Consider the following 9751-nt stretch of genomic DNA (forward strand, 5'->3'; position numbering starts at 1 on the left):
CGAAGCTTTTGTTGCAATGGGAGAACCAGAAGCGAATCCAAAGGCTTTGATGGACTACTCTCAACCGCAAATCAATAATATTTAGTCTAACATTGTTCGACCAGCCATCTTGGTTAATATCTTTGAGAACAAGTCGAGCACGATGTAGATGATACAGAACTCAGTTATGTTTGGGGGTTCCCCGATAGAAGACCCCAACATGCACATCAGAGATTTCATCGAGATCCGCGACACTTTTAAGTTCAATGGAGTTTCTGAAGATGCTATTAAGTTGAGGGTTTTCCCATTCTCTCTGCAGGATTAAGCTAAGTACTGGTTACATTCTCTACCACCAGGGTCTATCACCAAATGGGAGGATCTTGCTCAAAAGTTCTTAACTAAATTCTTTCCTATGGCGAAGACTGCCGCAATCAGAAACGCACTTACTCAATTTGCTCAGCAAGCTGGAGAATCTCTATGCGAGGCTTGGGATCGATATAAGGAGATGCTTAGGAAGTGTGCTCATCATGGGATGCCTTACTGGATGATCATTAACTGTTTCTATAATGCTTTGGGTGCTACTTCTTGACCCATGCTTGATGCAGCATCAGGAGGAGCCTTGTGGGCTAAAAGCTACGACGAAACTTATGAATTAATTGAACTGATGGATGCTAATGAATACCAGAATCCCTCTCAGAGACTAACTCAGGGCAAGGTAGCAGGAATTCTGGAGTTGGATGCAGCTACTGCTATAGCTGCTCAACTTAAGGCTTTGACGATGAAGGTGGATTCTTTGGCTAATTAAGGAGTTAATCAAATCACTAGTGTCTGTGAGCTTTGTGCTGATGCCCATGAGACTGATCAGTGTGCTATCTCTAGTGGATCAGCTCAGTTCGTGAGCAACTTTCAGAGGTCACAGCAACTTGTGCCAGCCACCGATCGTCATAATAACCGTAATCATCCTAACTTTAGCTGGAGCAACACTCAGAATGCGGTTCAACAGCCTTATCAACAGTATCCAGCAAATCAGTACAACCCCCTGGTTTTCAACAACCGTAATATGCACCAAGGCAACAACTCCACCTGCAACATTCTAATGAAAAATATGAATTGGAGGAGTTGAGGCTCATGTGCAAGAGCCAAGTGGTTTCTATTAAGACCTTAGAAAATCAAATCGGATAAATTATCAATGCCTTGCTGAATCGTCAACCTGGTACACTTCCTAGTGTCACTGAAGTACCAGGAAAGAGGGAAGCTAAGGAGCAGGTAAAGGAAATTATATTGAGGTCTAGGAAGGTTGCAAACCCCGAAAATTCTCATGGTTCGGATAAAGAAGCTGTAGCTGAGGAAGAAGTGTAGAAGGAAGCCGAAGTGGAGCCAAGGAAGACTACTGTTGAATACAAGCCTCCTGAGGGTAATACAGGGGAGAAACAGACCTACCCTCCACCTCCCTTTCCTAAGAGGCTACATAAGAAAAAACTAGATAAGCAGTTTGAGAAGTTTCTGGAGGTGTTCAAGAAACTTCACATCAACATACCTTTCGTCGAAGCTCTTAAACAGATGCCTAGTCATGCGAACTTTATGAAAGGTATTCTCTCTCGAAAGGTGAAGCTTGATGACTTAGTGACAGTTGTTCTCACGGAGGAGTGCAGTGTTGTGCTGCAACAGAAGTTACCTCCGAAGCTTACAGATCCTGGAAGCTTCACTATTCCTTACACCATTGGAAATGTGTCATTTGACAAATGCTTATGTGACTTGGGAGCTAGCATCAATCTGATGCCTTTGTCAATCTTTAATAAGTTGGACTTACCAGTCCAAAGCCCACTTATATGACTTTGCAGTTGGCCGATCGTTCTATCACTTATCCACGAGATATTGTTGAGGATGTTTTAGTCAAGGTGGATAAACTTATCTTTCCCACTGATTTTGTAATTCTTGATTTCGAGGAGGATAAGAAGATTCCCATAATCTTAGGAAGACCTTTCTTGGCGACTGGCCAAACCTTGATTGATGTGCAGAAGGGTGAGCTTACCATGAGAGTGCTGAATCAGTACGTTACTTTTAATGTGTTCAACGCTATGAAGTTCCCTATGGAAAATGAGGAGTGATTAAAGGTGGAGTTGGTCGATTCTGTGGTTACTTCAGAACTTGATCAATTGCTAAGGTCTGACGCCTTATAAAAGGGCTTGTTGGGTAATTCTGAGAGCGAAGATGATGAAGGTGATGAGCAGTTACAATATCTGAATGCTTCTCCCTGGAAAAGGAAGATGGATATGCCTTTTGAATCTCTTGAAATGGGGGAGTTGAACAAATCTCCCAAGCACCTCAAGCCATCTATTGAGGAAGCTCCTGCACTTGAGCTTAAACCATTACCTGAACATCTAAGGTATGCTTTTTTGGGTTAGGAATCTATGTTACCTATTATTATTGCATCTGACCTTTCAGGTAGTGATGAGGAAAAACTCTTAAGAATTCTGAGATAATTCAAATCGGAAATTGGATGGACGATAGCAGATATCAAGGAAATCATTCCTTCCTATTGTATACATAAAATTCTGCTAGAGGAAGGTAGCTAGCTTACTGTTGAGCAGCAAAGGAGGCTAAATCCTATCATGAAAGAAGTTGTAAAGAAAGAAATTTTTAAGTGGCTGGATGCATAGATCATCTATCCCATTTCTGACAATTCTTGGGTGAGTCCAGTTCAATGTGTACCAAAGAAAGGAGGTTTCACCGTTGTTGCTAATGAGAAGAATGAGCTTATTCCTACTCAAACAGTCACAAGGTGGAGAGTTTGCATGGATTACAGGAAGCTGAATAAGGCCACTAGAAAAGATCACTTCCCTCTGCCGTTTATTGATCAGATGCTTGACAAATTGGTGAGGCATGAGTACTACTGTCTTCTGTATGGCTATTCGGGCTATAATCAGATTTGCATTGCTCCGGAAGATCAGGAAAAGACTATTTTTATTTGTCTATTTGGTACTTTCGCCTTTAGAAGGGTTTCTTTTGGCTTATGTGGGGCACCTGCCACATTTCAGATATGTATGATGGCTATCTTTTCTGACATGATTGGTCAAAATGTGGAGGTGTTTATGGACGATTTCTCTATGTTTGGCGATTCATTTGATGAGTGCTTGCAGAATCTTGGCGACGTTCTCAAAAGGTGTGTTGAGACCAATCTGTTTCTCAATTGGGAAAAATATCACTTTATGGTGCGATAGGGCATTATTCTTGGTCATAAGGTCTCTAGTAAGGGTCTTGAGGTGGATAAAGCCAAGGTAGGGGTCATCAAAAATCTTCCTCCACCGATTCTTGGTCATGCGGGCTTCTATAGGTGGTTCATCAAGGACTTCTCAAAAATTTCTAAACCTTTGTGCAATCTTCTTGAGAAGGATGTCCCGTTCAAGTTTGATGACGAGTGCCGAGATGCTTTTGAGTTCTTAAAGAAGAGTTTAATTATGGAACCTGTCATAACTGCACCTGACTGGAGTGAACCTTTTGAGATGATGTGCGATGCAAGTGACTACACAGTTGGAGCAGTTCTTGGGCAGAGAAAGAACAACATATTTCATGTGGCCTACTATACTAGTAAGACCTAAATGGTGCTCAACTGAATTATACTACTACTGAGAAAGAACTTTTGGCTATTGTCTACGGTTTTGAGAAGTTTCGATCTTATTTACTTGGGACGAAGGTGACAGTTTTTACTGATCACGCTGCAATTCGATATCTCGTCTCAAAGAAGGACTTGAAGCCTAGATTGATTAGATGGGTTCTTTTGCTTCAGGAATTTAAATTTGAGATCAAGGACAGAAAAGGTAATGAGAATCAGGTCGCTGATCATCTCTCTCGTTTAGAAGATCCAAGTGCAACTTTACTGGATAAGACGTTGATAAATGAGTCTTTTCCCGATGAGCAGCTGTTTGGAGTGCAAGAGGAAGAACCGTGGTTTGCAGACATTGTGAACTACCTTGTGAGTAATATCATGCCTCCCGACTTGTCGTATGCTCAAAGAAAGAAGTTTCTTCATGAGGTGAAGTGGTACATGTGGGATGAACCATATCTGTTTAGGAAAGAAGCTAACCAAATCAACAGGAGATATATTGCGTACAACGAAATGGGGGGGGGATCTTGTGAGAGTGTCATTCAACTGTTTATGGAGGCCACTGCGGTGGGGAGAAGACAGTAGCTCGTGTACTTCAAGCGGGATTCTTCTGGCCTACATTATTTAAGGATGCACATTAATTTGTTTTGAAGTGTGATTGATGCCGGCGTGTGGTAATATATCTAAGAGGGATGGGATTCCTCTGAATGTGCTTCTCGAGGTTGAAGTCTTTGATGTTTGTGGAATAGACTTCATGGGGCCATTTGTCTCATCTTGTAATAATCAGTATATCTTGTTGGCGGTCGATTATGTGTCAAAATGGGTGGAAGTCAAGGATCTGCCGACAAATGATGCAAAGGTGGTGCTTAATTTTCTTCATAAGCAGATATTCACAATATTTGGGACTCCGAGAGTCATAATCAGTGATGAGGGATCGCAGTTTTACAATCGCAAATTCATTGCCATGATGCAAAGGTATAATATGAATCATCGCATTGCAACAGCCTACCATCCGTAGACTAATGGTCAAGCAGAGGTGTCTAACAGAGAGATCAAGTGTATCTTAGAGAAAGTTGTGTGTCCATCAATGAAGGATTGGTCTTTGAAGCTTGATGAGGTTGTTTGAGCGTATAGAACAGCATACAAGACTCCATTGGGTATGTCACCATTTCAGTTAGTTTATGGTAAGGGGTGTCATTTGCCTCTGGAGTTCGAGCATAAAGCATATTGGGCTTTGAAGAAGTTGAACCTTGATTTGGATGCAACTGGTAAAATGAGAATGCTTCAATTGAATGAACTCGACAAATTTTGGCTTCAACCGTATGAAAATAACAAAATATATAAGAAAAAAGTTAAGAGATGGCACGATAGAGGTTTAGTGCTTAAGTCATTTGTGTCGGGACAACAAGTTCTATTGTTTAACTCTCGTCTCCGTCTTTTTCCTGGAAAATTGAAGTCAAGATGGTCAGGGCCTTTCATAATCAAAACTGTGTTTCTGTATGGAGCTGTGGAGATTTTTGAGAATGATCCAGGCCAAGCATTTAAGGTAAATGGGCAGAGATTGAAGCACTACTATGGGGATACGGCAAATCGTGAGGTGGTTAGTGCTGTTTTATTGTCTACTTGATCTCGAGATTCTATGTCAAGCTAACGATGTAAAACAAGCGCTTCTTGGGAGGCAACCCAAGTTTGTTCTACATTAGTAGGTAGAGGAATCAGAAAGAAAAGAGAAAAACACAAAAAATAAAAAAAATAAAAAAATTCAGGGTCAACTTTAGTAGCACGGCGCGCCCGCACTGAAAATCGGGCGGCCACGCTGTTTTTCCAGTAACTGGGTGCGCTCGCGCTGTCCTAGCGTGCGGCCACGCTGAAACTCCAGAAACTGGGCGCGCCCGCGCTGGGGTCCGGATTCAGAAAAAAATATAAGGCATATTTTGAAGAGAAAATCGGGGCTTTTAATACAAAATCAATTCCCACCCGATTTTTACTCTTCCACATCCCAAATTTCCATCTCCAAATCAAACCCATTATTCCCATTATTCTCATAATCAATTCCCACTCTTTTTCCATAACTAATTCTCTCCCAATCTCCTATATATACATACACTTATACACAAACTTCTCCATCAATTCTCAAAACTCTCAAACACATAAACTCTCTTACAAACACATATTCTCTCAATCTCTTTCAATCTCAATGGCACCAAAAAGACATCGAACTTAAGTTAAAAGCAGTACCACCGATTCATCGAGTACGGGTGGTTTGAGGCCAAGGTTTTCAACTCCGGAGGCTGAGGCGGAGTATGTGAGGCTGCTTTCGAAGCCGACAGCCAAGGAGCGTGGTTTTCTGCCATCGGGGAAAGATGGTAAGTTGTTGGAGATGATCTTGGAGATGGGCTGGGTGGTTTTCTGTGAGACACCCGCTGTTGTGCCCATAAGTGTGGTGCGTGAGTTTTATGCTAATGTGAAGGCGGAGAAGAATGGTTTCACGGTGGTGAGGGGGATGACAGCGGATTATAGTGCGAAGGTGATTCGTAGGGTGATTGAGCAGCCCGAGAGGAAGGAGGAGCAGGAGAACTGGAACGAGAAGACTCTAGAGGAGTTTAATTTGGATTTGATTGTTGCTACCTTTTGTGTGCCTGAAACTCATTGGAAGTTCAAGAAGGGCACGAACGAGTATACCACGTTTCCGGCATCGTGCATGAACAGGTTTGCACGTGCATGGAATGCTTTTATTTGTGCTAACATCATGCCATCTTCTCATGTGCATGAGATTACCGTGGAGCGTGCTCATTTGCTGTGGGGTATTTTACAGGAGGACTATGTTGATCTTGGGATGGTTATCCATCAGGGTATTTTGAGGTTTTTACGAGGGAGTACTATGGGTTCGATACCCTATGCATCCATTGTGATGAAGTTGTGCACGATAGTTGGAATTCGTTGGCCCGCACATAGGCTTCTAGCTAGGAGGATGGATGTTATGCTTGACATTTATAGCAGGTTTGCATATGATCTCACCCTGGCATTGGGAACTGCTTTTAGAGCCACCGGAGTTGACATCTAGTGGCCAGTATTCGGCGAGGACTCGGTGTATCCACCTCCAGACACTCCTGACACTTCACCCCTTGAGAGTGATGATCCTGGTTCGGATTAGGTATGCCTGTTTCCTTGCTATTATCTTCACTGAGGATAATGAATATTTTAAGTTTGGGGGTAGTAGTTAAGGAGTATGTGTTTTGTGTGAGTCGCATGTAGTTTACATATTCATTCCAGTTTAGTTCATATAGTTACATGTTTGGCATGTAGTAGTTTTTTTTTATTTTTTTGTGGTTTTTATGATAATTAGTTCATATAGTTTCTTGTATTTGCATAATAACATGATCCCTTAGATGATTTTTTTCGATTGATTTGTGATATTGATGCTAGTGTAGTGATATCATATTTAGTTATGTTAAGTCTTATTGAGTAAATTTGCATTCTAGAGACAATTGAATTTCACTAAGTCTTATAGGTTGCTTGAGTACTAGATCATGGTCATGGTTTATTTGTTTGTCGAGGTTTAATCGCTTGTTTATATTTAGAATTTAGGATATTTTTTAATAATAAAATAACATGGATATTTAAAAATTGGATAATTTTGGATTTTATTGCTAGTTGTTGTGACTAGGTGTCAAATGGCTAGTAGCCATCTCATTTTATATGAGTAGTCTAGGGTTGAATGAGATGGAGCGAAACACACTCGTTCAGAAATTTGAAAAAAAAAGAAAAAAGAAAAAGAAAGAAAAAAATATATGTTTATGCATAATTGATCACAAGTGGGATCTTTAATACTCGAATTATTAAGTTTTTAGGGGACCTTGTACCTAGTGACCTAAGACTTTTTATAGTCTGGGATCCACTAACCTAACGCTCGCTACATGGGTATTATTGTATAAGTCTTTTGTGGACCTCACTCATTGCACGATCAATTAAGCATATTTGTGTTGTTTTTGTGTTATGAATAAAAGCATGAATCCATGTAAAACTCCGATATAAGAATTGAAGTGTTATAAATTATTTTGAGTCTAGCTTTTATTCTATTTATAATCTTGCGATTGCTTTGATGAGAAGTGAGTCATTATTATTGATCTAGTTATTATAGTATATCTGTAAGCAGTTGCACACACGCACGTTTCTGGTTTGTAAGTTGGTTTGTGGAATTTGATTGATTTTTGTGCGAATAACTGCATTTGCTGAGATGTTGCTTATTGATTAGGTTAGTTATTCTATGTGGCGCCCCAAAACTCGGGCTCAAGAGTCTCGGAGGCCACGCCATCTAAACTCGCACAACTCACCCTACAATATGTAAATACGCACGCTTCACGACCCCACACTTAACACACACACACTTACAGGTTATTGTCTTGGAAACAAACCATTATTACTAGAGAAATTTTATTACAACCCAAATATAATTAGTCTTACTGGGGAGTGACCTTTAGGTAAGGTTAGTCCGCCGGCCAAATATACGTTTCTTATTTCTTATCTTACATAAACCATACTTATAAATAAGCTGAACTATAAACAACTGAAAACTAATCCAACTTATTCTGACTACTCGAGGTACAACACCAAACAATCTACGGAACAACTGGCCATTTCCTACCCGTTTCCTGGCTGTGGTTCTCATGGTAGGCATCTTGATTCACTGTTGTGTTGTGTCATTTTAAGAAAACAAGTGTGAGCTATAATGCTCAGCATAATAATGTACAGTAAGGAAATGACTGTATGATAACATCATATATTATATGTATGTTTTTTTTTAAAATAGTTTTTCCTTGGTTTCATACACCTTCTTACGAAAACAATTCTTTAAGGGGTTTTTATAACCTGCGAATACCTTGGTAGTAATCCCAGCACCTAGGCTTGGGTTACGGTATTGCATATCAATTCCAATTGGAAGAGTTTGGACATTCGCTGGAGCCACCGCATACGATGATCAGTCGTACTACGGAAGTAACCTTTTCTACTAGTAAAAGGACGAAACCGTCATCTCTCGGGTATCACCCTGGCCGCATTCGGGCTACGTGTCCCATTTTCGGGTATGCACATACTTCACAAGTTCCTGAGTACACTGAGTACCTTCACCTGCGGTACCTTTGGTAGCCCATCTAGCACACATAGTACCAGAGTCTACCCCTCCATTGTCCTTTAAAAGAATTCTATCAATCTCGAGAACTCGAACCACATCGAAGTTCCCCAAGCGTTTTGCTTGTTGATAGAAATAGTTTATCTCTTTAAAATATAAATGTATATCTATGTATATACGTACTTCCGAGAATTTCGGAGGAAGTACTAAGGATGTGAGTTGACCGTTGTCAACAGATAATTAATAAGGGGAAAATTTTCTTCTCGAAACTATATTCAATATAATAATAAGTCGGGATAATATTCACCGACGATCTGAACTTATTCGAATAATACTTCTAAATCAGAAAGTATGTTTTATATCAGGATCTATGATCTTTAAATCATTAACAATCCTTTAATAAATAATAATTAATTAAATAATAGTCTATAATTAATTAAATGATAATTGATATTAATCATACCTCGAATGAGTTTACTCTCTAAAAGATTTATTTAAATAATATTCCTCAACTAGTTTGTGTTTACATAATTAATAATCTATAATGATTAATCGGGTTTGAATAAATAAACGTTGAAGTATACTACTCCTATAATAAAGGAATACATATATAATTTTTATTATCCGGATCAATAAAATATCGTTGAGGGAATATGCTCGTTGGGAAATCGTTTTAAAAGTTCGAGGTGTTTTAATATTTCGTAAATGGACGATGAGTCCCTTTAAAACGTACTATTATGGACTTATACCCGTCCTATAATATCTCCGGAATGATTTTCGGGTTTTATCTTAAATCCCGACCGACCCTCGGTCTTATATAATATGTCATGCTTAAAGCGAAATAATATTTCATGATATATATATTTATCGTACAACATCGCTACATAATGCGAAAATTCAACAACTACGTATCATGGCAAACATGGTATTTAAGCGATGATAGTAAAACAATCCTTTCACAAAACAACAGTAAAAATGGAGTTGGGTTTGTAAACTTGCCTGGGTATCTCGAGGTGGAGGATGCTCTAGGTTCCGCTCGG

General features: G+C 39.7%; 1 non-coding gene across 1 annotated transcript; it reads right to left on the reverse strand.

Moving 5' to 3' along the window:
* Positions 1-406: 406 nt before the first annotated feature.
* LOC141662288 (small nucleolar RNA R71) lies at positions 407-513 on the reverse strand. The gene has a single exon (XR_012550409.1). It is a non-coding gene; the product is annotated as a small nucleolar RNA R71 (small nucleolar RNA).
* Between the last annotated feature and the right edge of the window lie 9238 nt (positions 514-9751).

The sequence above is a fragment of the Apium graveolens genome, chromosome 5, assembly GCF_009905375.1.
Source record: "Apium graveolens cultivar Ventura chromosome 5, ASM990537v1, whole genome shotgun sequence".
NCBI lineage: Eukaryota > Viridiplantae > Streptophyta > Magnoliopsida > Apiales > Apiaceae > Apium > Apium graveolens.